At 33.6% G+C, this 27,280-nt stretch overlaps 1 protein-coding gene and 1 long non-coding RNA gene across 4 annotated transcripts in view; both read left to right on the plus strand.

Annotated features, from left to right (window-relative positions):
• The window catches only part of LOC135837893 (adipokinetic hormone/corazonin-related peptide receptor variant I-like), a 104,707-nt gene that overhangs the window by 9,959 nt on the left and 67,468 nt on the right, over window positions 1-27,280 (plus strand). The gene's annotated exons all lie outside the window — the stretch shown is intronic.
• LOC135837886 (uncharacterized) lies at window positions 18,147-21,289 on the plus strand. The gene is made up of 2 exons (XR_010557268.1): window positions 18,147-20,357; window positions 20,447-21,289. It is a non-coding gene; the product is annotated as an uncharacterized LOC135837886 (long non-coding RNA).

A 27,280-nucleotide genomic window follows, 5' to 3' on the forward strand; every position in this document is an offset into this window, starting at 1 on the left:
TGCACATATCATGAAATTTTAGTTTTTTGAGAAAAACTCAAAAACTAAGCACTCTAGAAAAAAACTAACGACATTATGTCGATTGGAAATTTAATTCTCTACAACTTTGTTATCATGAAATTTTTTTGGACGCTTTCTTTCGCCTCCACATCAACTTTAATGAAAGGTTCTAACTCAAAATGTTTTCCAAACATTGAAATATTTCCTCTTTAAGATTTTATTTTTCAAAGTGTTCTTATGCTAAATGGAGGTAGGATACCAGATCTTTAAAATGAGGTGCTATTCATTCCTCACAATAAATATTATAAATTGATAAAAATAATGAATCAAGTTTTTAAAAAAAAGAAAATCACTCTCCTGTAAAATTTCACTTTTTTGAGATGTGACCTTATTACTCCCGAGGTGCGATATGCGCGAGTACATCGCAACTATATTTGTACTTAGCCTGTTTCTAAAGTATTTCAGACGTTACCAATATTTTCAATATAAGGGGTTCATAATATAAGCACTACCTTCGGCAGTGGGGCCAATCTGCCCTATCTGTCAATTACTTTTCTATAAATGTTTAATACTTCAAAATTCATTTTTCGTGAATTTCAAAATGAAAAATTGGAATTTTCAAATCGGCTTTTCTTTTTTAAAGGCCTTGAGGTAGATTGTCAGTCACAAAACAAACTGAAAATTTATGTTTTCAATTTTCAAAACTTCAAAAGGAACAGTGTTCAAAAAATTAACGAGACACTTCTATCTCAAAAACATTCTTGAAGAAAAAAAATTGGAAAAAATTGGTGAATCGCAAAAAATTGAATCGCGATGATGCGATTCAGCTACAGTTGTGAATCGGATTCAATTTTCACGATTCATATTTTTTTTGAATCCGATTCTGAATTGGATTAAAAATTGATCCGCAATTCAAATTGCCCCATCTCTGACTCTGCTGAACACAAAATAAAACAAGTTTCAAACAAATTCACATACTAAATCACATAAAAGGGTATGAAACGATGAAATTACAGTTGCAAATACAGGAAATATAGATTGAAACGGGCTTAAAATCATAATCATCATAACTGTATAAAAAATTCAAACCATAAGAAAAATTACATTTCTTAGATAAAAAATGCTGGCAAGAATAGAATTCACTGTAGACTTTGAAACTCTTCCTTTAAAATTAGTGCAAAAATCACGTGTCTACAGCTTGACGAAACTCGATTCTCAAAATCATACTTCAAAATAGCACATGCTAAAGAAATTACACTTAGGTGTACCTATATGTATAACCTTGTGAAAAGAATAAAAAACTAAATCAAATAATCAAGTTGAACATTGAACCTACATAGCATTACATGAAATATGTACATACCTACACTATTATAAGACTCGTCTGTCTCTGTACATTTCCTTCTTCTTGCAAATTGACGTGGGCGTATGGTTATTATATTTTCGACGTTACAACGCAAGAAAAACCTGTAATAAAGAAAGTACAACACTGTCAATACTGTCATTGATACTCATCTCGTCAAATTTTCACAAAGATAATCGGATTTGTTAACCCTTCGATGTCGTGAGATCCAAGTATTGATATTGAACGCAGATAGCTGCGAGCACGCTGCCAACCATTAGGTTAAGTACACGTGGAGTGTGTTACCGCAGACGCCGAATTTAATTTATAAAACACAGACTGGTTTGATGGATTCGTAATAAATGAGTAATTAAAAAACCATAATTATCGATATTTATTAGAGCAGACGAACGTTGAAAAGCTATCTGCGTATTGATTCGTTTTGTACCTACATTTATATGTATGTATCAAGTCACATCAGCAATGGTGCAATGTAAACAAAATTCTGATAAAGGTCATCATTTTATTCTTTTTCTCATCTTTTTTGGTGGACTGACAGGTTTGGTAATAGGTATACTCTGTACATTTCTCATTCTCATCCTCAAAATACCAAAATTGAATATCTAGTTTAATTAAATTCTTAAATGAGATTCAATCTAGAGAGAAAATTTTATACATTCGAGGTGAATTTATAGAACGTACGACTTCCTTGTTTTCTTGTCATCAGCAAGGTGCATATACGCGTTATATTTTTACAATACAACTACTTTAATATGTTATTTTTCTCCAACTGTACAATCATGATCTTACTTGTCATTGTGAACTATAGAGAGATATTTCTTCGACGCATTATTCGCTTCGTCCCTTATTTTCTCATTGTGTTTGGCTTCACGTTGTGGGGATGGGAAACTCCTTCGATGTAATTGCGACGAAGTTTTACTGCGAGCTGCGATGTAGTGACGAAGAAAATGTTATTTTGCGGATTAAATTACCAAGATTTCTTCCTCTTAAATAATAATATCGAAAGACATACATTCAGTAGTTGCATTTCATCTGTTGGTTTGGATGATGATATTAATTTTGTTTTTCCAAAACCCGAACGTCTCGAATTCTTGTTCAAGAAAATCCACGTGTGGTTCAGGTTCAAAACATGATCGAAGTTGAGCGACAAGGAGGGTTGAGTTCTGACTGAATAGTCACAATCCACGGAGCTAAAAGTACGTTAGAAATCAATTTTACTGAAATTTTTTGCTCACTGAAAAAATCATCCGGCAAAATGTAGAACTAGAAGGGGCCTGGCCTCCGAAAACCCATTATTTCAATATTTCAAACTTGCACAATAGGGGGGGGGGTGGAGCCTTAACGGGGTGTATTTCTGAACGTGGCTGGCACAAAAAAAAAATGAAACGTGGTCAAGAAGGGTACTACCACCCGATACCGAATAAGTGTTTTTTCTGTTGGGCATTAGCACAAACGGATTTTATTGCACTTTGAATGCAGTTTTTATGCATTTTTGACGGTTAAATCAGTTAAATGGTTCTGTAGTCGTGAGTATGAGTGGCAACCGAAAGATTTTTGTGAATAAGTTCGACAAGATTATTTACAACCGAACTGAAAAAAAAACGGCTGAAAAATACCTGCACAATGACGAATTATGGGGCCGTGAAGTCGTCAAGAGTTTCCCCCCACTCCAAAATTTACATTGACATTTTTTCTCTCAAAGTACCCATGCGACCTATCAAAATATATTAAAATTTCGCGTAGAATCCGAATATACCAATAATTTTGAATTCCAACCCTTCCGTGCACCTCCCCTCCGCCCAAAAAGTGTAGTTCGACAACTTGTTCATGAAAATATTCCCGAGTGACCAATCAAAATGCATTAAAATTTTGCGTAGAGTCCCAATATCTCACTAATTTTGAATTTCAACCCTTTCTGTGCCCCTTCCCCCACCCTAAAGTGTAATTCAACAAGTGTTTTATAAAAATATTCCTGTGCGAGCTATCAAAATGCAATACAATTTTGCGTGAAATCCGAGTACCTACACCATCAGTTTTGAATTCCAACCCTTCTGTGTCCCCCTCCCCGTGCCCCTAAAGTGTAGTTCAACAACTTGTTTATGAATATTCCCATGCGACCAATCGAAATGCATTAAAATTTTGCGTAGAATCCCAATATCACATTAATTTTGAATTTTAATCCTGCTGTACCCCTCTCCACACCCAATGATGATTTAAAGGTAATAAATCTCTAAGCTCCAGTGATAATCCAGAAAATGCACTATGCAGAAATCGTATGTGAAATGGCGCGAAATTGAAAAATTTTCTTGGAATGAAATCAAAATGATAACGACTTGACTTCTATACGTATAAAATAAAATAACTGGGATTTTACATTTATTTTGGTAAAAAATATATGTAAAAATATTCAATTTACTACAGGAGTGCTCTCATGTCATTGTGGGATGAATCACCTGTAACTGCCTGTAAGCTAAAGCGTTGATCGTTGACCTGATCACTCTTACTCAATATCGAGAATGGAAAAGAAATTCGATCAAAAGATTGATATAATAATCGAATTTCAAGAATCTGAATGATAATGATACGTGCATTTCTTCGTTTTCTTTAGTGACGGACCTAAGATCTTCGTATAATCACAAATCATGGTAAAATATGTGTTTTCTTTATTATAGTCCGGCATATGACAATAGGAGTAATTGCACCCCCCCCTCCCCGCCGATCCTCCGGGACAACTTTTTTCTTAAAGGGGACATCCTAAGGAACATTTTAAAGCAAACTTGCCAAAAAAAATTTGGCCTTACTTACAAAATGGCTGCCATTTTAATTGACAGGTCAGCCGAAATCGCAGATTTTTCGTTTCAACATAGGACTTGCTCGAATTTTTTCAAACTTTACAAAGGTAGATCGAAAGATTATACAAAAATTTATCACCTATCAAAATTTCAAGTGCTAAAGTGCGTTTTTCGATTTTTGGTGAATTTTTGAAAATCGAATTTAGGCCAAAAATGAGGGAAAAAATCAAAATTTTACCAAATTGACCAAGAAAGCTGAAATTTGGGATATACCCTATTTTCGACATACCAAATTGATTGGAAACGGTTTCAACCCGTTTTGAGCAGTTCTGGAGCCTCCAGCAGATTTTTGAAACTCGAAATTCCCACAATATTCCATCAAATTGGAGTTGTAAATCTAAAATTTATTCTAAAAACTAATTTCAATACGCTACGAAGCACTGCAGGTGAATTTCAAGTCATTTTGGAGCCTCCAGCGACTTTTTGAAAGGTTGTATGAAATTTACTCTACACTCCAATTTTAACACCTTCTGAAAACGACTTCTGGTGGATTTCAAGTCATTTTAGAGCATCCAACGACTTCTTTGAAAAATACTGGAGCCTCCAGTAGATTTTTGAAACTTGAAATTTCCCCAAAATATCATCAAACTAAGATGGAGAGTCGAAATTCATTCTGCAAACTAATTTCAATACGCTACGAAGTTGACTGCTGGTGAATTTCAAGTCGTTTTGGAGCCTCCAGCAACTTTTCGAAAAGTTGTATGACGTTTTTTTGGAAAATTAAAATTTCCTAAAAGTAGCTGGAAGCTTCAAAACCATTTGAAACCACCATGTAGTCTGCGAAGTACATTTCAGCTTGCCAACTCCATTTGATAAATTAATGTTGGGGAAATTTCAAGTTTCAAAAATCTACTGCAGGCTCCAGTAATTTTCAAAAAAGTCGCTGGAGGCCCTAAAATGACTTAAACCCACCTGAAGCCGTCTTCAGAGGGTGTTAAAATTGGAGTGTAGAGTAAATTTCAGATTTCCATCGCCATTTCATGAAATTTTGTGAAAATTTCAAGTTTCAAAAATCTGCTGGAGGCTCCAGTAATTTTTTTAAAAAGTCGCTGGAGGCCCTAAAATGACTTGTGCCCACCTGAAGTCGTCTTCAGAGGGTGTTAAAATTGAAGTGTAGAGTAACTTTCAGCTTTCCATCTCCATTTGATGAAATCTTGTGAAAATTTAAAGTTTCAAAAATTTGCTGGAGGCTTCAGAAATTTTCAAAAAGTTGCTAGAGGATCCAAAAACGACTTGAAATTTACCTGAAGTGCTTCGTAGCGTATTGAAATTAGTTTTTAGAATAAATTTTAGCTTTACAACTCCAATTTGATGGAATTTTGTGGGAATTTCGAGTTTAAAAAATCTGCTGGAGGCTCCAGAACTGCTCAAAACGGGTTGAAACCGTTTCCAATCGATTTGGCATGTCGAAAATAGGGTATATCCCAAATTTCAGCTTTCTTGGTCAATTTGGTAAAATTTTGATATTTTCCCTCATTTTTGGCCTAAATTCGATTTTCAAAAATTCGCCAAAAATCGAAAAACGCACTTTAGCACTTGAAATTTTGACTGGTGATAAATTTTTGTATGATCTTTCGATCTACCTTTGTAAAGTTTGAAAAAATTCGTGCAAGTCCTATGTTAAAACGCAAAATCTGCGATTTCGGCTGACCTGTCAATTAAAATGGCCGCCATTTTGTAAGTAAGGCCAAATTTTTTTGGCAAGTTTGCTTTAAAATATTCCTTAGGATGTCCCTTTTAAGAAAAAAGTTGTCCCGGAGGATCGGAGGGGGCGGGGGGGGTGCAATTACTCCTATTTTGTTTTTTTTTTACCACGGATTTTGGCAGATTTTCGAGAATCTGGATTTCCAATTTTGGCAGATTTAAAATCCAGAAGAATCTGCTAGGATAGTAACTTTTGAAAATGGATTTGGGTTTTACTTGAAGAGAGAAGACTTCTGATGTTTTGAAAGTTTGTGGTGGGGATCTAAAAAGTGTTTTTAAAAGAGATTTAAAAAACGTCCAAAAAAACAGATTTTTGAGAATCCGGGTAAAAAAAACAAAGGAACCTATTATGTTTGATAAGGGTGAAATTCACATCATCTTGGACCCCTCGACATTCTTTTGCAAGATTTTTCATGAAGTTATCACTCGTGAGTCGATGAGCCTTCCTATACGTGCATGTGAGTTGGTAAACTCTGTACGTACTTATATGTATCTCAAGCAAACAGTCGCCTACTTTATCATGCAGAATTCCACTTCTATTTTAATTTTCTTCATTATTTCAGGGATTTTCATTACGTAAACTTATTTAACTGATCGCAGACACCTGACCTACATTTCAATAAAAAAAAAATCAAGCATTATCAATTCCGTTATGAACGCGAGTAAATTCGCAAAACAAAATTTACCAGTGTTTATCACTCGAAATAAACACACCTCGTACTACACGAATGTCGCAAGTTGTAAAATATTATCGTAATTCGAGTAGGTAGGTAGATATTCGTCATGAAAAGTTCAAAACGACGTTTATTTTTCCACCCATTTATAAAGAGAATATATTATACCGAGAGGAGATGTCGAGTTTGATGTACATAAAAGATCACAGAAAGGAAGTAATGTATTATGCATTATAATTGAATTTTGATATTCGCCTTCCTCATCGTTTGTTGCCTTTCCAATGTTTCATAAATGAATAAAGCAACAGTAGGTAGGTACCTATAGTACCTATACTCTTATACATGTAGCAGGTAAAGGTACATTCGCACCACACAGTGTGAAATTTCTGCCTTTCATCTACATAATATTACGAGATGAAATTTATTCGAAGAATTCTCTTACAACGTTTATTTACTTAATACTCATTCAGCAATAATTTTTCCAACAAAAGTACAAGCACACCATTTAGGTAATATGATAATTAAACTTTGAAATTAATTAATAATTACAAACTGCGACATTCTCGTTGTTTTTGTTTTTTAATTTTTTTTATTTTAGATAAAAACAGCGACACAATAAGAATAAATTCCTCTCGCGATAAAAGTCCTAGGTATAGTACCTACTTAGAACGTACCTATTTTTTTCTCTTTTCTTTTTTTTTTGTCTCGTTGTTTTGATGTTTTGTTTTGTTGAAAAACAAAAGAATGTGAAAAAGAAAATCGCTACAAGTACCTACCTATACTGAACGATAGATTATGCAATGAGTTCTCTGTTCTTTTATACTTATGTGAAATTATTTATATGATCAACGTTCAAACGTATTGTATTTTTCGTATCGTAGGGTATAATTACTTATTGGATTTCTGTATACGTGAAACTTTATTAACAGGAAAAACCTGGCATTTATCAGGCAATTTACGTTATGGAATTTAACAAGCGATAGAATTCGAGTATATAAGTACGATTAAGTATTCGATGTTTTCGAAAAGCTCAAAGCTGCGTTGAAAAATTCAGCAAACATGTTTATAGTACCTTGGAAGTTGTATATGTCTATAATCTACATCCTACATCGATGTGGTAGGCATTTTTGTTTTCATGTAAACACGCGAATTACGTTGCGTGCCTTTTTGTATGCTGAGCTGAGCTGAGAGAATGTGAGAAAGATGACGTATTAATTTTAGCGCGATTATTATTCGTGTAATAGTTCATGTGGCAAACAGGGAGACTTTTTGCAAGCGAGTAAAATACCACCACCAATCCCAAACGTAATTATGAAATTTTCTCAAATGCAGGATTCGTTTTGCCAGCGATGAAGACGACGTTGATGCTGTACGCTGTAGCATTAAGTATGAAGTCAGTCATGTCTGGACCATGTTTTCTTAAAAGGGAGATATAGCTCAGGGAATAGATTGGAAGGTATTCAATGTGAAGTTGATAATTCAGCAATAATCTCTGATCATTACCCAGTCCATTTTGATTTGGAATTCTCCCCTGCCCACGAGACTGAGAAAAACACCCAGTGCAAGGTAACTGACCTGGGAAGGGTGAAAACATATTTGAGAGGCTGTGATTGGCAGGAACTTGAGGAAATTGAGAATGTTGAGGTGGGATTTAACTTAATGATAGATCGCATAACAGCTGCAGTCCAAAGTTCAAAAAAAGTACTAAACCCAACCTATAGACCAAAAAGAAGAACTGCATGGGCCTCCCCCCACCTTGTTGAGTTGAGCCGGGAAAAACAGCGTCTATATAAACTCACTAAGAAGTTCCCAAATAGGCAAGATCTAATAGAGCACTATAAAGTGGCATCCAAATTGGTAGTTCGTCAAAGTAGGGTAGACCAGAAAATTTACCATTCGGAAATTCTAGATAACTTCGGTAGCAATTCAAAAAAATATTGGAACCACATTAAGAAGATTAAAGGGGGGAAAAAGAAGGGGGTAACTTGCATTCATATTGATGGTGTAGACTATGATGTTGGAAAAGATGGTACTCTGGTAGTTAATAATTTTAACACATACTTTACAGAAATTGCTGAAAATTTAGCTAAAGACTTGGATTTGGGGGCAAGTGACTCAAATTTTCCCCAAACAGTGCTTAACAGCAGCTTCTTAGCCTATGATATTACTGCAACTGAGGTATTTAATGTAATGACTGGCCTCCAGGCAAAGCCTTCAACAGGGTTTGATGGAATACCAGCCATAGTCCTCCGTGAAAATGCTGATGTTCTGGCCTCCCCTCTTACAGTCTTGTTCAATAAATCCCTCCAAACTGGAGTGTTTCCTAGAGTGTTTAAAAGCTCAGTGGTTGTTCCAATTTTTAAGGAAGGAAACCAAAAATTAATGAGCAATTATCGACCAATATCACTGCTATCTGTTGTCTCAAAAGTTTATGAAAAATTAATTAAAAAAAGGATGCTCAACTTTCTTCAGAAATTCAATTTTTTTGATAATAGACAATTTGGGTTTCTCCCTAGAACAAGCGTTGATGACGCTCTTTTTAGTCAAACCTCTGAGATAATACATCGTCTGGAGGAAGGCAAGGAGGTAGCGGTTGTATATCTTGACCTAAAAAAGGCTTTTGACACAGTGAATCATTCTGTTCTTCTAGATAAACTATGGAATGCGGGATTCAGGGGGATATTTAGTAACTGGCTGAAATCTTACTTGGAGGGTAGAAAACAGGCAGTAAAATTGGGTGAATTTTTGAGTGAATTTTTGGCCATCAACTCGGGAGTACCTCAGGGTAGTATTTTGGGGCCATTGCTTTTTTTAATTTATATAAATGATATTTTTGGGTTAGGGCTACTTGGGTCCTTATATGCTTTTGCGGATGACTTGGCCATTGTTTACAGTGCATATGGGTTGAATAACTTGATAAAAAATATCAACTCAGACTTGAAACTCTTGAAAGGATGGCTTACAGCTCATGGGCTGACCCCTAACATTAAAAAGTCTCATATAATGCCTTTTGGTTTTCGAAACGTCCCAAGTTTGGAGAATTCCTGCTTCCTACATGAGAGAACAGACTGTAAGCTGGACTGCCAATGCCCACCACTTTCTCAAGTAAACTCATTCAATTATTTGGGAATAAAACTGGACTCTAAATTCTTATGGGATGAGCATAGTTTTTTTTTGCAATCAAAGTTGAGAAAGTTGAATGGGTTATTATTTTACCTAAAAGACCTCTTTTCCAGGCACCATCTAAAGCGAATCTATTATGCTCTATTTGATTCAGTGTTAAGATTTGGCATGCTGGTATGGGGTGGAGCGGCGAATCAGCATCTGGAACCACTTCGAGTCCTTCAGAACTGGGCAATTAGACATCTGGCTGGGTTAGAGCGTCGAGAAACACGGATAATGCCTATAAAGAACTCGAAATATTAGACCTAGATAACCTTTATAAGGTAGCTGCAGCATCTTTTGCCCATAAGAGGAGATCTTGGTTTGAGGTTGGAGTGCAGAGACGAGCAGGGCTGAGAAGAGGGGATCGTAAGGCTAGTGTACCCCAATTTCGGACTGAGAGGGCTCGTATGCAAGCTGTGTATAAAATCCCCTATATCTACAATTCAACACCAGAACCACTTAAAAAAATAAATACTCTAAAAATATTTCGAAAAAAACTCAAGGACCACTTGCTTGCTGATGCCTAGGCCTTTTCCTCCCCCCCCCCTCCATCATTTCTTGGGTCTGACCCCTATATCCCATGGATTTGCTTCTCTGATCACTATTTAATTTCTTCTTGTCTGCCTAGTTTTATATGCTGTTTGTAGATTCACGTCTTATTCATTTGTATTTGTACTTTTTTTGTCTTTTTTTTGTCTTTTTTTTTGTATTCTATTTTGCTTTATTTATTTATTTTTTGCTTGTCTATTTACTCTATTCACGTTGCCTATGTGTACTTGGTTTACATACTTTTTTCTTTCCTTGAATTTGAAATAACTTCTGATAGAGAGCCCCTCGCCGCTCGCGCCCTAAGGCGCATAGGTGTGGGTTAATTTATATGTACCTATTTTATTATTCTATGTGCTATCGCTTATGCTTACTAGTATTATGGTACCTATCTTTGTAAAATTTGAAGTCAATATATTCTCTGATCTCTGTCTCTCTCTCTCTCTCTCTCCAACATCACGATTTATTGGAGCGATAAAAGTTTTTAAGCGTTACATAAATCTTGACTATATACGAATACTAAGTAGGTACGTACGAATATAGCAATAGCGATACAATAAAATATAAATATCTGCTTCTGTTTCTGTACACTTACGAGTAAGTATAGGTACCTATTCATTGACTGATATATTTTCCCAATTTCAAACAAACCTAATACTGTAGAGAGTTGATACTCGTTAATGGCACGACTTGTCAACTTGTCAACAACTTGAATTCTGCTCAACAGCAGGAGGTAGAGGTATAATAGGTTCAATATGCGTAATTAAAGAAGTTCTTTTTTTTTTTTTTGTAATCGACGCGACGTCTATAATAATTTGATAAATTATCCTTGTTAGGTTTATTAGTATTTTTTTTTCTTTTTTTTTTGGTAATTTAAAAATTTTGTATCGTTTTCGAACGAAAACATATTAAAAATGTCGAGATTTTTCGTCTCGAAAGTGGTGAAATGAAAGATTTAAGATTTATTTAAGAATTTCCAGTTCGTATACGAAAATGGCATGACAGACTCTGTTTGAAATTCTGTTCTCGTTTGACGGTTTGAACACGTGCTGATATCGTTTTATTGTTTTAATTATATCGCGAAATATTTACCGATGGAATTCGCTACAGCTGTGATGTAATTAAAAGTCTGTTATTATTTGCCCTTGCAAATGTCTCTCGCGGATAAGTAGATCTGATCGGTGGTGTGTAGGTGGCTCCATTATCTGTCTGTTGTATGTTCGTCGTTGATGCGAGTAGGCAACTTAGTATATTGTATTTCGTTTTATAAGAAATACATATTTGAAGGATTTCATCGGGGAATTAATTGTGTCTAGTTTTATTGAAAGTGTAGGTATATTGTAGATCAGCGTGGGCTTCGATTATTGAAAATGAAGGGTTTGTTGGGTTAATTTTGTTAGAAAATTTATAATTATACTTAGATATTTGGTTAAATTTGGTGAAAGTTTTCTTTTAAAAAAATGATTTCAAATGCTTATTTCGGAGTAAGTAATTTCCAGCCAAGACAGAGCAAAAAATTCATCAACAAAAGAGTTAGGCTAGTTTTTTCCCAAAAAAAGCTTCGATTTGGAAATATTTTGAGCAAAAGTTATTTGAAAATTCGAATGATTTCCTTCTTAGAAGGGAACCACACGACCTGAAACTCTCATAATCTAAATTTTAGCTGCCCAAGTTGATTTTTAGATTTTTGACGAATTTTGAATCAAAATTTCACCATTTGAAGCCATTCTGGAGCCTTCAGCGCAAATTTTTGATTTCTTCAGAATTTTAAAACATCATCTAGGTATCTACCTAGTCTATATACAGGGTGCCCAGAAATATCGAGTACCCCTAAAAAGTTTTCTACTAAAATACTTCGGTTGGCCACACTGAATGATAATAATGATAGTACATGATTGGTTGTTGAACTGGAGAGATAACATTCCACCAATCATATGCATCTATTTCACGTTGCCAACCTGTATTTTTAATGAAAAACTTTCTTAGGGGTACTCGATATGTACTCACAAAATAGGGATGGTGAAGGGGAAAAACTTATTCAAACTTCATTACTGCAAGTGCAAAATCAACTTTCCTGCAAAAATCTTAATTTTTAATAATTGTAAGATTGCAAAAAAACCCATTCAAGGCTTTGTACTTGTTAACATTTCCTTCTAGTTTTACTTTTCTGCGTTCTTCTATGAGCTTCAATCTTTCTCCCAACATCCATGGTAAGGAACTACCCACACAACAATTGTCGACGTTGACATTTACATAGACTACATTTTTTTCCAACATAATGATGGAAAAGTGATCAATTAATTATTTAGTAGGAATCTTCTGTCTGTACAAAAGCCAGTTAATGAAAAGTTTCGAAATTTTCTCATTATTTCTGATACCTTGACATGCCATCTTGACATGTAGATGTAAAATTCGATGCTCAAAATTTATACATCTACAACTATGTCGACCAATTTTTCAGAATTAAAATTTCTGTTTTAGTGATTAAAAGTTTAGTAAACATTCAAAAATATGATCTTGTTCAATGAGGAAAACAAATTTTTTAGGGCATTGATGAAATTATTCACTTTTCCACAGTTTGGAGTTGTAGATGATATGATGTTGATATTGTGGATGTCGAATTTCACATCAACATTAACATCGACATGTCGACATGAAAAATGGATTAGTTTAGTACTCTTAGATAAAATATTGCATCATCTTTGATATATGGAATTTCTGTTCAACTATCAAATCAAATCAAATCAAATCAACTTTATTTTTTGCAATAGGCAGCGTTGCTGCATTTACAAAGTCGACTTATGTACTAACAGTGTAGGAAATAATCAATACATAAAAGAATGAATAATGAAATTAAATAACATGAAATAAAATGAAATAAATGCGCCATGTACAGCACCATACAGGCATAGGATCAGCACAGATATCCAAATAGACGCATTCAATGAAAATAATAGAAACCAAATAAGAAATAAATAAAAAAGAAAAAAAACAACATAATTACATGAATCAGAGAACAATACATTATAAAAAAAAGTGAGATTTCATGTACATTTATAAAGATTCTCAGAATTATTTACCACATAACATCCAAAAATTATCGGTTATACATAAAAATAAAAAAAAGAAACAATGACGCTAGACGATAAATCAAAATTACAAGTAGTTGCTGAAAGTTCAGTTGCTAATGTACTCAGTTATGTAACAGTGTCCATATACTCATCTATTGAATAAAATGCTTTTTTTAGTAGCCATTTTTTCAGAGTTTTAGAAAATAATTTTGTGCAATTGATAATTTTAATTTCAGTTGGGATTTTGTTATAAATTTTTGCAGCCATGAAGTCTATACTAACTTGGTGAAATTTAGTCCTGAATTGTGTGCTATGTAGTTGTTGGCTATTTCTAGTATAATGACTGTGTTGAGGGGTATGTAATTTCACTATGCCTTTCTTCACAATTTGGGATATCAGGTATATGTATAAGCAGGGTAAGGTTAAAATTTCATTTGAAAGAAAGATATTCTTGCATGATTCTGTGACTTGCATTCGATAGATGATTCTTATTGCTCGTTTTTGTATTACAAAAATTCTCTGCATAAGACTGACATTACCGCCCCAAAACACTAAGCCATATGACATATTAGACTGGAACATTCCATAATATGCCATTTTTAATGTTTGCACATTGGTGACACCTTTTAATTGCCAAAGGAGATAATTTATTGATGATAGCTTCCCAGCTAAATAGTCTACGTGATCAGTCCAAGTAAGAGTGGAGTTGATGTATACTCCTAAAAATTTTAGACATTCAACTTTAGTAATTGGCAGTGCCAAATTTAAATTTTGTGAGCTGTGACCAAAATATATCAGGTTTGTTTTCTCAACATTTAGTTTCATTTTATTTATTCTGAACCACTCTACCAAATCATCCACAACCTGCTGTACTGAGATACCCATATTCATAGGAATCAGTGCTGTAGTGTCATCTGCGAATAGGATCAGATTACTCCTTACATGATTGTACAGACTTTTTGTCTGTACTTCTTTGGAAGTGGACTTTGTGTTGATGCTGTTTCCAGCACAAGCAATAGCCACATCAGAGGATAACTTTTGGAAAAAAAGTTGAAATTTTTAAACTCAAATTTTATAATTTTACAAAGCAGGAGGTCGACATAATTTTCTATGTGAATGTTGATCCATCCACATCCATCACTTTTAGATGCCCTGTGTCGATATGAATTTTGACCCTGTGTTGAGCCAATTGTTGACACAAATGCAGATCAACATCACTTGACAATTACATTGACAATTAGCTCGACACAGGGTTGAAATTCACATTGACATGTGGCATCCAAAAGTGGTGGATGTGGATGGGTCGACATTCACGTCAAAATTAGCATGGTCATTGTTGTAAGGGTATCCATGGTTGACGTTTTATCAGTTCTTTCATCCTTATCTTGATCACCAAATTGCAGTTCTCTTGGATTTCTGCCTTCATATTTTCCCATACAATATTTGGGTCCTCTTCATCCACGTGATCAATATTTATTTGGGCAGCAAGACTTTTCCTTTCTTGGTTAGTAAGGTGTATGCGATTTTTCTTTGTTGGTTTCTTCCCACTGCAATGACACAGTTTGAAGGAAATCACCACTAGTCGGTGATCTAATGCTACATCTGCTCCAGGATAAGTCTTGGATTATGTTATTGCTGACTTCCACCTCTTCTGTACCTACTAGGATGTAATAGATTTGGTTTTTGACACCACCACCGGATTTCGATCTGTATAGTTGTCGATTATGATGCTGAAAGAGTGTATATGTAATGACCATTTTTTCTTGTTCAGTGCAAAATCGTAGCAATCTTTCACCCCACTCATTATGTCCTTTCATCTAATCCATGGCAGCCAACATAACCATAGAACCCTAGAGGCATCAGATTTTCCAACTTTTGCATTGCAATTGCTCATTACTACATAGTTTTACATCACATCTAGGTACTTTGCCTAATGTCTCCTCCAAGTCCTTGTAGAATTCCTCAATTTCTTTGGCTGTTGACTGACTTGTTGTAGTGTAAACCTGTATATAACGCTTAGTGGGGCTGGATTTGCATCTATTCTTACTACATCAATTCGTTCACTTATCACTCTCGTCCCAATAACATTATCTGCATATTTTCCATCAACTATTACCGCTACACCAGTGTGTCTGCCAGCCCTAGAGGATAAAACTAAGGTTTCCCTTCGAAGATCTGAATTCTCCACAAGTCTTCCAGTGAGTCTCATTGAGACCCAGCACCATCAAGTTCAGCCTCTGCATCCCCCCTCCCCCCCATAAAGTCAATAAATTGAAAACATTTCCCGCTTATAATTTAAAAGTTGTATCTACTTTTTAAACCAAAATTTCAATACATTTTTTTCAACCAACTTTTAAAAGATTCTTTTCAGTTTTTTTTCTATTTGTTTCAAAATTTTAACAGGTCTTCCTATCCTTCCCTCCCTCTCCCCCCAAAATTGAATCTCTTGAAAAAAATTCTTGTCAAAAGGTCCTACTTTTGTACTGCTTTTAGAAGTGAAATCAAAGAGATAACTAAGTATAGCTTTCATGACGTGAAATTTTGAACCACTTTGATTGGTTGTATCCATGGTTGGTGATGATTCGAATCACGATTTGGATAAAGAAAAAATGTCGTGATTTGATTTGTGATTACTAATCCACAGAAATCATGAGCCATGCTGAATCATAATTTTTTAATTTTTGCCAATTTTTATTTACTTTTTGATGATATATTTGAGCTATTTTATTCAGAGTAGGTAATGTTTTTCTGTCCAACATTTTTCAAAAAATTTCGCTCAAATTCTGAGGTTATTTTTCAGATTTCTTGTCATTTTTAATTGCCTTAATGCAACTTTCACAAGTTTTAACGTTTTTTAATTCTATTTTATTTCATTTTATTTTTTTTTATTTGTAAAGACCCTCCAATTTTTAGCTATTTTTATCTGAATTTAAAATTTCTTTCGAAGACTGTGTAATTTTTGCCTCTTATAATAAATTGGTAACAAAAATTGTTGAGTGATTTTTGCGGAATTTGCTCAATTGTGCTGCTTTTTTCACCAATTCATGGTAGGTGCCTCAAATCTTAAGACATTTCATTATTTTTTGGTCGTTTTTGGATTTTATTACCATTCTCAAAACAAAATTTATCATTGTTTTAAGCAATTGTTGCAATGTTTTGCTTTTTGCACAACTCCTTCGGAATTCCATCAATTTTCAGTAACTTTTAAGTAATTTCTGTGCCAATTTTAGAGTTTTTATGATACTTTCTGTGATTCTTCCACAGTTTCATTTCATTTCAATAATAGGTACTTGATCAGTTCTTCGTACAAAAAAAAAGATTCAGTTTGAGGGATAGAATTCTACCGAGGGGTGGGGGAGGGGGTTCAAAATTCAAAATGATTTCGATTTTCGAGTTCAGCTTGAAATTTAAAACTTTTTTGATAGGTCATCATATTATCGATATTTTTAGACGAAGGTTTCGGTGCTAATTTTTTGGGGGGAGGGAAGTAGGTTTTCGTCGTTTTTACGTTGTTTTAGTTCAAATAGTATGATCCAGCAAATGTCAAATAGGTACATAACTTTTTGACTGTTGGCCATACTTTGATGCAAGAACCAGTTCATTTCCATCAATAATGGCCAAAAATTGCATGATAATCGCACTTGAAAAGCCATAGAATACCATCGTGTCGATTGTGATGAAAAAAAAATCACATATCCAGTGTCAGGAGAAACCTCGGATCCCCCACACCAATCCATTGAATTTTGTAGTGTCCATGTCTAGAGAATCATTTTTTTCGGAGCACAGCCCCCTCTATGCAAGGTCATTTCAAAATTCGCTTCTCTAAATGGGGCCGGTGGTACTTTCGCATTTTCATATGTATTTGGTTAAAATTCCTTCACCATGAAGGAGTTTGGACCTTTTCACTTTTTCGTGCCATTCTTCATGATTGGTTTCGCCAATTTGAAGAACAGCGAGGGTTGAATCCGAAAATTGAAATTTTACACGTCCTTTTTGCTGTACCTCTCCTCCTACTCGAATTTCTAAAAGAAAAAACGCCAAAGATCACCTCCAAACTGCCCACTCAATATTTCAAAAAACTATTTTGAGAAAGAACGTTGTTTTCTTATTTCATCGTCATTATTTTTAACGACTTTTTAAATACTTACTTATCTAAACGAATATTCAATTCGTTTTCTACGCCGTAATACATATTATAATCAAACAAAATGATAAGAAGTATTCATCTTTCATCTTGTTTTTTCAAACAAACGCCTTTACTCGAATGAAATTTTTATTATAGGTGAAATGATTTCTATGCTACAAGTTCTTTTTTGCCTGTGCTGTTTGAAAATGAAATAATATACAATTTGAGCTAGGTACGTGGTACGTACGTATACTACAATATTATTGAAAAATTGACGATAATTTCAATTTCGATAAAACTTTCTCATTTGAAAATTGAGAAGGATACTTTATTCAGTACGTCTCGCAAGTGATATTTTATTTAGGTAGGTAGGTAGTTGTAAGTTTTTCTTTCAGCACTCGTACGATAGGTACGTAAAATTGTCTACTTACCGGGTTGCTTTACTTGTCGTAAGTCTTTTCTTTGATAACTTTTACACAAAATGATATTGCCACGTAGGTATACGAGAGTGAACTCGAGCTAACTTTTCCACTTTGTATACGTTTTACATTAGTAAATGAATTAGACATTTTTTCCCCTTCCCTACCTCTCACGTTCGTAGTGTATTGTTCTTTGGAACTGGAGAGCTTTTTGAGTCGAAACCAAGTTGAGGAATTGTTTCACAATAGTGTACAGCATCGAGACTTGTAGAAATTTCACTCGAATAAAGATTTATCAAAGAATTCATCGTGCACGTGTCTACGATCTTGATATTTGTATGAACATGAACATGAATATGAACATTCATTTACTATGGAAAAACTTACCTACCTACGTATTTTCTCAATCGTATGTTTTCAGCACGCGTTTAATGCATATAATTACTTCTTTCTTCTCGTATGAGGTTGCGGCTCGAGGTGTAGAAAGTTTAACCGAAAATGAATGAAGTTGAGAAGAAGGAAATGCGTATGATTGTGTAAAAGGTGATAACAAAAACGAATTTTATAGAATCACCTTGTATATTGTTTACAATTTTTGTCTCGCTATCGGGTCGACGACTGAGAATTGATTTATACTGCGACAAAACAAATATCAAGCAGTCCGGTCGGACTGCCCCGCCAAGCAAGAAAAAAAACGAACACAAAAAAAAACAACAACAACAACGATAATACAAACGTGATCACAGTCCGACCACTTACTGCTTAATTCTCTGAACAACTAAGCGTATTTTCGATGTTCAATTTCTCGCGAATAAAAAAACGTACGATTCTGATTTTTTGATATGTTGTTGGCATCAACGAGAACTTTAATTTGGTATGCTAACAAACTTTGTACGGTAAAAAATGATGTAGATTGGAGTACCCAAAGTTAGCATTTTGGGGTAATTTTTGAAATCTCAAATCTTCGTGTCAACAAAAAACTACTGAACCAATTCAAGTCAAATTTCGCACACTGGTGTAAATTAACGAGTTATTTCTAAATACAACGTCAGTTTTTAAAAAAAATTATTTTTGACCCACTTTTTCTCAATTTGAAAATTTCTCTCCCCCCAAAAACACCCCCAAAATGAAAATTTTTCGTAGTACCGTAGAAAAGGGTCATCTACATCATATTCACTATCAATGTGCAAAATTTCAAGTAAATCGGTTCATTAGGAGAGGCTGTAGCCTTGTCAACGGAAATTATCTTTATGATTTTTCAGTGACAGAAATGAGATAGTAGTGGAGAAGAAAAAACAAAATGAAAATTTTTAGTTGAAATGTAAAAAAGGGTCATCTACATGACTTAAACTACCACTATACAAAATTTCAATTAAATCCGTTCATTTGAAGAGGCTGTAGCCTTGTCAACGGAAAGTTCCGGTGGTGTATTTTACTGATTCCGGCGGCACTGGTGGAGCTGAACAGAAAAGAAGGAGAAAGCGGTTTGGGCGAAGCCCAAGGGGGGGTGTGGGGGGGACGAAGTCCCCCCCCCCCAACGAACAGAAACAGTAAACACTACTGATAATTAGTGATAAGAAGTATTTCTTCGTGAATTGTGATTTTTAGTTGGTCACCGGTCACTGCTGTCACCGAGGATATCAAATTGATCAAGAAAACGCAGCTGTTTTCATTTTCATGGTTCTGAACTTCCGAAGCTTTGATTGCTGCCCTGAATCAAGTAAGTGATGAACATTTTTGAACCTGAAAACAAATTTCTAATCATGTGATGATTTTCAGGTGAAATTCAATGAACAATTGATGCCGATGAAATCATGAATACTTGAAGAAAGTGACAATGACGAAGAAATTCATCAGTCAAGATAACTATTTGTATATGTGGTGGACAGAATATTAATTCTGCAGGTTGTATTTGTACGAAGTACTTGAAACAGCAACCAAGTTGCATTTGGTAATGGATACATGTCCGGTGGTGGTCCTCATTCAAGGCTACTGTCAGAAGGAAAAATGAAAGAAAGCAATGCAGCAATCATATTTGTGCAAGTATTATCGGCTATGATGCATTTAGTAAGCATCGCGTAACATACACTTATAAATATACAAAGTATTTTTATAGTTCTCCATGTGAGAATAAAACTTCCTACGTCACTGAATCTGTAGATAATAATTAATTATATGCCTAATGTAATCGAAAGCATGTGATATCTGGCACACAAACATAGTTATCTATACCCAATTAATTAATTATTCTCCCAGCATTGATTACAGAATCTACGAAGTACATGTACCTAAGCTATTTATTTTTACACCATCTTTTGTTTAGCACAATAGAAACATTATTCATTGAGATATCAAAGTGGATACTTATGTTTTTTGTACGCAGAGAAAAACCACGTCAAATTAGGAGATTTTGGATTTAGTATGGTTTCAGTAAAAGGTAAGTACTAAGTACTAACTAAGTAAATGAAACAACACTAGAGAAACGTATATAAAACAATTAATTTGGTATATTTTTTCAAAATTTAGGAAGTAACGAAGAGCTCTTCACGTTTTTCTGCCATTTCAGTGGCACGTTAGAAACGCAGTATTTTATTAGCGAGTAATTCCTACGCCGCAGCCAGCTCATTCGTCGCAGTATTGTATTACTTTAATACGCGAGTTCATAATACTATAAGAAATTATATGTACATTACATACTATGAACATTTCTAAACTAAGTATTAGGTATATTTCAGGAGGAATACTATGCATAATAGGTAAGTACCAACATTAGATGGAGACGAAAAATTATCTGAAATCGAAATTAAAGCCAAGAAGCAGCTGTTAGCTTACAGTATCGATGATAAAATATTAGAAGAGCAGACAATAGAATGTATTAAAAGCGATGTGATGTAATCGCGACGTATCAAATAATTATTCATAAATTATCAACTTCGAATCATAATGTACCCCTGCAGTTACAAGAATTACTGCTAAAAAAAACTCAAATCACGCTTGTTCACACCTTCTTGTTATTACAAAAAGAGTACTTAAGTAATAAGATGCGTGGACGTGAAAAAAACCTAATAAATTTTTTGTATAATTTTACAGAATGTTGCATTTATTATTACGGTACTGCTCGTACTAATCGTTCTTCTAGGTACTGATAGAAATATTGAATCAATATGTTAGTGAAATAAAAATACTTATTTACAAATTTTCTACTTTTCATGAAGGAATGTGTTTATTTGCATGAGAATGAACAATATAACTTATGTAAATTTTCTAGCCGTGAAATCATTGTACCATTTTGATGCGTTATCTAGCATTTAATTGATCACACAACCCTTGACTAATACGCAAATAATTGCAATCGTATAACGCAACGAATATTGGTTTGAAATCATTTTTAATTAGTAACCGGGTATGTACTTGTACTATACATTTGAAGGGTAGATCAATTACTTCTGCAACTTTGATATTTCATCATAGAACTATTTGGCGAGAGAATAAACTTTTCTTTGCATAGGATAATATTTTTAATAATTTGATATATTCTCCATTTTCAATTAGGGCACGCAAAAAAGTAAATACGAACGATTCAATTTATGCAGAAATATTAGGCATTAAATTTACAAGCAGTGATGGCAAAACTTTTGTACTTATTTCAGTTTTCAGGTTTTAGTTTTAGTTTCGCTTTTTTCAGCTTTAGTTTTGCGTCTTTCACTTTCAGTTTCAGTTTTTCATCACTGATTACAAGTACTTACCATTCACCAGTGTACAAATGACAGATTGATACCCTATCATGCAGAAATTATTGTCACTTTTTTTAATAATTATATTTTTATTCATCTAGAAAAGAAAACTACTGATATCCTTCTGAAAAAAGAATACCTCTAAGAAGAGAAAAACCTACCCAGCTAAAAAAAAATTATGTACTGAAAAAGTTGATTTTTGAATATAAATTATTAGTAGGCAAATATAATTTAAAAAAAAAAAAAACGACTGATATCCGCCCGAAAAAATACTTTTAAAAAGCAAAAAACCCGCCAAGCTAGAAAAAAAAACGGCAAAAGTTGGTCTTTGAAAAAAAACCTGATAGGTAAATGTAGGAACTTCCAAAAAAAAAAAAAAAAAAAAAAACAGGAACGATCTGCTGAAAAAATAATGTGATATCGCACTACCGCCAAGCAATCATTGTTTTGAAAATCAATTTTATCAGTCTGGGCTTTGAAAAATTTTAGACCCATCAGTTTCAAAGATGTATTACAAAATCATATCAAAGTAAAAAGTGCTTGAAAATCATTGTAGGATAGAAACACTCAAATCCATCAGGTATTGAAAATAAATTTGAAAACCGGGCCAAGCTTGGTGGGAACTTTTCGGCCCGGTTTTCAAATTCATTTTCAATACCTGATGGATTTGAGTGTTTCTATCCTACAATGATTTTCAAGCACTTTTTACTTTGATATGATTTTGTAATACATCTTTGAAACTGATGGGTCTAAAATTTTTCAAAGCCCAGACTGATAAAATTGATTTTCAAAACAATGATTGCTTGGCGGTAGTGCGATATCACATTATTTTTTCAGCAGATCGTTCCTGTTTTTTTTTTTTTTTTTTTTTTGGAAGTTCCTACATTTACCTATCAGGTTTTTTTTCAAAGACCAACTTTTGCCGTTTTTTTTTCTAGCTTGGCGGGTTTTTTGCTTTTTAAAAGTATTTTTTCGGGCGGATATATTTTACGTTGTGTTGACGCGACCATCATTAGCGAATTGCTTTAATATACGAGTGAAAATTTTCACCGCAATTGCTACTTATTTTATCGACTTCTTTTCTCGCTCAGCTCCGCGGGCTCCGCGAATCGCAAACGACGTGAAATAAAAATCAAAGAATGACGATGAAGACGACTAGAAAATAGATTCGGTCATTAGGTGTCGTGTATTTTTAATACCCTCGTCGTCGAATACTTAATACCTGTACAAAGGTTCTCGTGCAGTAGACGATTATGCCATCTTTTATCATATTCTACATCTACACCTTGATCAACCATATTCGCGCCGTTTTACGAGTGACATGCAAACTGAAATACGAACTTTATCGCTCTACATACGAGCTATAATATGGAATATAGACTAGAGCTATCTCTCTGCCTTAATTAATATCAAATTTCCTTTATAAAAAACATCCCTCGATATACGTGCGAATTTTAGTACCTTACCTTCACCTTTACACTTTTCTCACAACTTTCCTGCACCCTTGCTTTTTATGCTTTTGAAATATTACTGGCGTGTGTGAAATTTAAAGCCTTTTTCAATAGTTACACTGCGTATTTTTTTACGTTTTATATGCCTCGAGTATTCGATAGCTCCTCGTTTTTCTCATTCGATGCAATGATTAATGCTTTATTCGTTGATTAAAAATTGCCGTCCGATGGTCGGCTGTTCGACACGTGCGTGGAATTGTGTGATGTATTGCGAGTAACATAACTTTGTTCTACTGACCTGACTTGTTGTGCACGTATAATAATGAAGAAGTTGAGGGTTTTTTAGGGTTTGTGATTTGATACTGCGAAAATGTGTTTTGAAAAGGGTATAGCGTTGTTTCGAGCTGTCTTGGTTAAATTTTTTGAAAATTTAGATTTTTTTGGATTTTTTCTAGAAAAAAAAGATTTTTTCAGTTTTTCTGGTGGGATAGAGAAGGGCTCAATTTTAAAATTGAGATCGGGTTTCCTTTGCGAGGAAAGTTTTAAATCACGGGTTGTTTTTTGCTTTAAACTTGATAATGAGATCTCGTTGATTGGAACTTCTCATGATTTCAGTTTTTAAAAGTGTGACAAAATGTTGAAAAGTCATTTTTGAAAGGTTTACATGGCAGTTGAAAGATGTTTTTCCAAGTACTTCAAAGTCAGATTTGAAGTCTAAATCTAAAAGTACCTATACTTCAATGTTACTTCAAATGTCAGAAAAAAAATGGAAATTTGCTCAAAGTTTCAATCAAAAAAATTCATCGCAAGTTTTTCAAGTACTCAAAAGTCAAACAAATTATTGCAAAATCAGATATACCTCTCTAAAAGTTGGAAGTTGTACGTCCAAAATCTATTCAAGTTTATCAACATCTGCAGACAAAATTTTAAGAATTTATCGCAATTTTTTTCAAGTTCTAGAAACTTAGGCATGATTTTTTGCAGAGTTAATTGAGGTAAAAAATATGCCCAAAAGTTTCCAGGAACTTACATCAAGTTACCATGCAAACCATGTCAAGTCCATCATCAATAATTTAGCACAAATTATCAGTAATTACCACTAAGTTAGAGTAATTACCCCAAAATTCCCAGAATACCCCAAATTACCATTAAACTCTTCTAGAAATGAACTTATAATTGTTACCAAAAAATTCCACCGATTTGTAAAAAATTACTACAGTAATTTACCAAACATCACCGCAGTTATAATTTTCCAAAAGTTGCAAGAAATTTAGTGTTTAAATAAACTTTGGATCCAATTAATTCACCTACGATTAGGAAAAGTAAGCATAATACATGATACCAAAACTCAAAAGTATGTAGCAAGCCATTAATCCAGCAAGCTGCAATTTGCCAAAAAGTTTTCAACAGTTCACTGAAAATATGAAGTAGTTTACCAAAAAATAGTTAAGACGAGTAATTTACCAAAAGTTACCTTGATAATTTGAAAAAATATTTCGATAGCATTTCACAAAAAATTATTGTAGCAACTCATGAGAAATTATTTCCTGTAATTTACCAAAAATTGCAAAAATTCAAATTCACCAAAAACCAAAAATATTCAGAAATTTATTAGAATAAGTTACTTGTATTTACTAAAAATCACCGCTATTTATCCAAAATTACATGTAATTTACAAAAAAATGACTAATAATTTACCCAAAAAGTTGACAGAAGGAAATTACCAAAAATTACCCGTGATTCACCATAAAAATTTCCAGTAATTTACTAAAAAATTTCCAGTAATTTACCAAAAATTACTAGTCAATTACCCAAAATTACCAGAAATTACCTGTAATTTTCCAGAACTGACCAGCAACACTTCACCAAAAATTACCAGTAGCTTACCAAAAATGACTAGTAATTCACCAAAAAAAGTTACCAGTACAGTCCAGTAGTAAATTACAAAAAATTACCAGAAATTACCCGTGATTTACACTAAAAATTTCCAGTAATTTACTAAAAATTGCCCGTAGTACCAAAAATTACCAGTAATATACCAAAAATGACTAGTAATTTACCAAAAGAGTTACCAGTAGTAAATTACCAAAAATAACCAGAATTTACGCGTGTTTTACTATGAAAATTTACCAAAATTTACCAAAAATTGCCAGTAATTTACCATTAATTACAAGAAATTACCCGTAATTTAGCAAAAATTACTCGTATTTTATAAAAAATTACCAAAAATAATTAGTAATTTACCAAAAAAGTTACCAGTAGTAAATTGCCTAAAATTACCAGAAATTACCCGTGATTTACCATGAAAACTTCCAGTAATTTACTAAAAACTGCCAGTAAGTTACCTAAAATTACCTGTAATTTTCCAGCAATTACCTGTAATTTACCAGAAATTATCTGTAATTTACCAAAAATTACCTGTAATTTACCGAAAATTACCCAAAATTTATCAAAAATTACCTAAAATTTACCAAAAATTACCTGTAATTTACCAAAAATTACCTGTAGTTTACCAGAAATTACCTGTAACTTACCAAAAATTACCTGTAGTTTACCAGAAATTACCTGTAACTTACCAGGAATTACCTGTAATTTACCAGAAATTACCTGTAATTTACCAGAAATTACCTGTAATTTACCAGAAATTACCTGTAATTTACCAGAAATTACCTGTAATTTACCAGAAATTACCTGTAATTTACCAGAAATTACCTGTAATTTACCAGAAATTACCTGTAATTTACCAGAAATTACCTGTAATTTACCAGAAATTACCTGTAATTTACCAGAAATGACCTGTAATTTACCAGAAATTACCTGTAATTTATTAGAAACTATCCGTAATTTACCAAAAAATTGTCAGAAAAGAATTGTCAGTAATTTACCAAAAAATTGTCAGAAAAGAATTGTCAGTAATTTACCAAACATTACTACGTAGTAATTACCATAACTTACCAATAATTTACCGAAAATTCCAGTGAATTTTCCAGGAATTACTTGTAATCTGTTAATAATTAGTAATCTCCAGCGACATGGACGTGGGCTTTCGTGATTCATGTCAGATGGACTATTCCAAAATTTAACAATTTTTAGGCCACATCAAATTCCATAATGGATATTTAGGTAGCTTAGTGGCTAAGACAATTTTTCAGTGGGGAGCACTGAATTTTTAAGCTTCTTGTTATGAGAAAATTTTAATCAATTTTTCAGATCCTATCTTGAGAAAACAACGAGTTTTGGCAGAATTATTGTATGTACCTTTCATAGGATGACGAATAAAAAACCTACAGTTGTAATATTTTTGAACGAAGAATTTTTAAAAAAAATTTCAACACGTTGCGCGTGTGTATGTATTTTTTTAATGAACTCGAGAAAAAAATAACCGGAAATTTAAATTTCAATACCACGATGACCTTTTTGAATTGATTTATCAATAATTTCTTGTGAGTCAACACCAAGTTTCATCTTTGGACATTTCCACTTTGACTCTCTCTTCCTCCCCTGAAATGTTTTTATTCGCATTTCTTCAACAAGTAGGCCTAATGCGAAATCTTGAAAATTATTGAAATGATTACTCGGGGTCGTTATTTTCTCATGTAAAAAAGTACGAAGTTTAAAAAGGTCGGTTCCCTTTAGGGGATGTATGTAAGTTATGTAAATTTTGTTTTTACCTGCAATGCCCTGTAGAATAGAGAACATCGTGTATGTTTTTCAAATCATCTGTTCTCCTGTTTCTTGCTCGAAAATCGGACATTGAATTATTAATGTAAATCAAGTTTGTTGGAAACTTTACAATAATATTGGGTTGTTTTATGCAGAGTTTTTACGTTCAACTCCCTCTCCCTCCTACCTTCCTCGACAGTTCTTTACTTGGATAGATAGAGTATCTAATAAAAATAGTAAAATGAAGACTATGAATTAGCTTTTGACCCTCTACTCATTTGAAATCATCGAGAAATTAAGAATACCTGCTCAAGATGATGTGCATGATGTTTCATTTTGAAAGAAAATGAAAACTGAATTAATGGACTGCAGACCATGAAAGATGAAACCCATTCTTTCTATTTTGAGCGGATCTCGTTTCATTTCCAATTTATATCGTAGGATGTTCTGTTATATTTTTACCAAATTTTAAGTGGGTAGGTACTTTCCTATAATTTCTTTTGAGTCTGGTT

Source organism: Planococcus citri, chromosome 2 (genome assembly GCF_950023065.1).
Source record: "Planococcus citri chromosome 2, ihPlaCitr1.1, whole genome shotgun sequence".
In the NCBI taxonomy this organism is placed as follows: Eukaryota; Metazoa; Arthropoda; class Insecta; order Hemiptera; family Pseudococcidae; genus Planococcus; species Planococcus citri.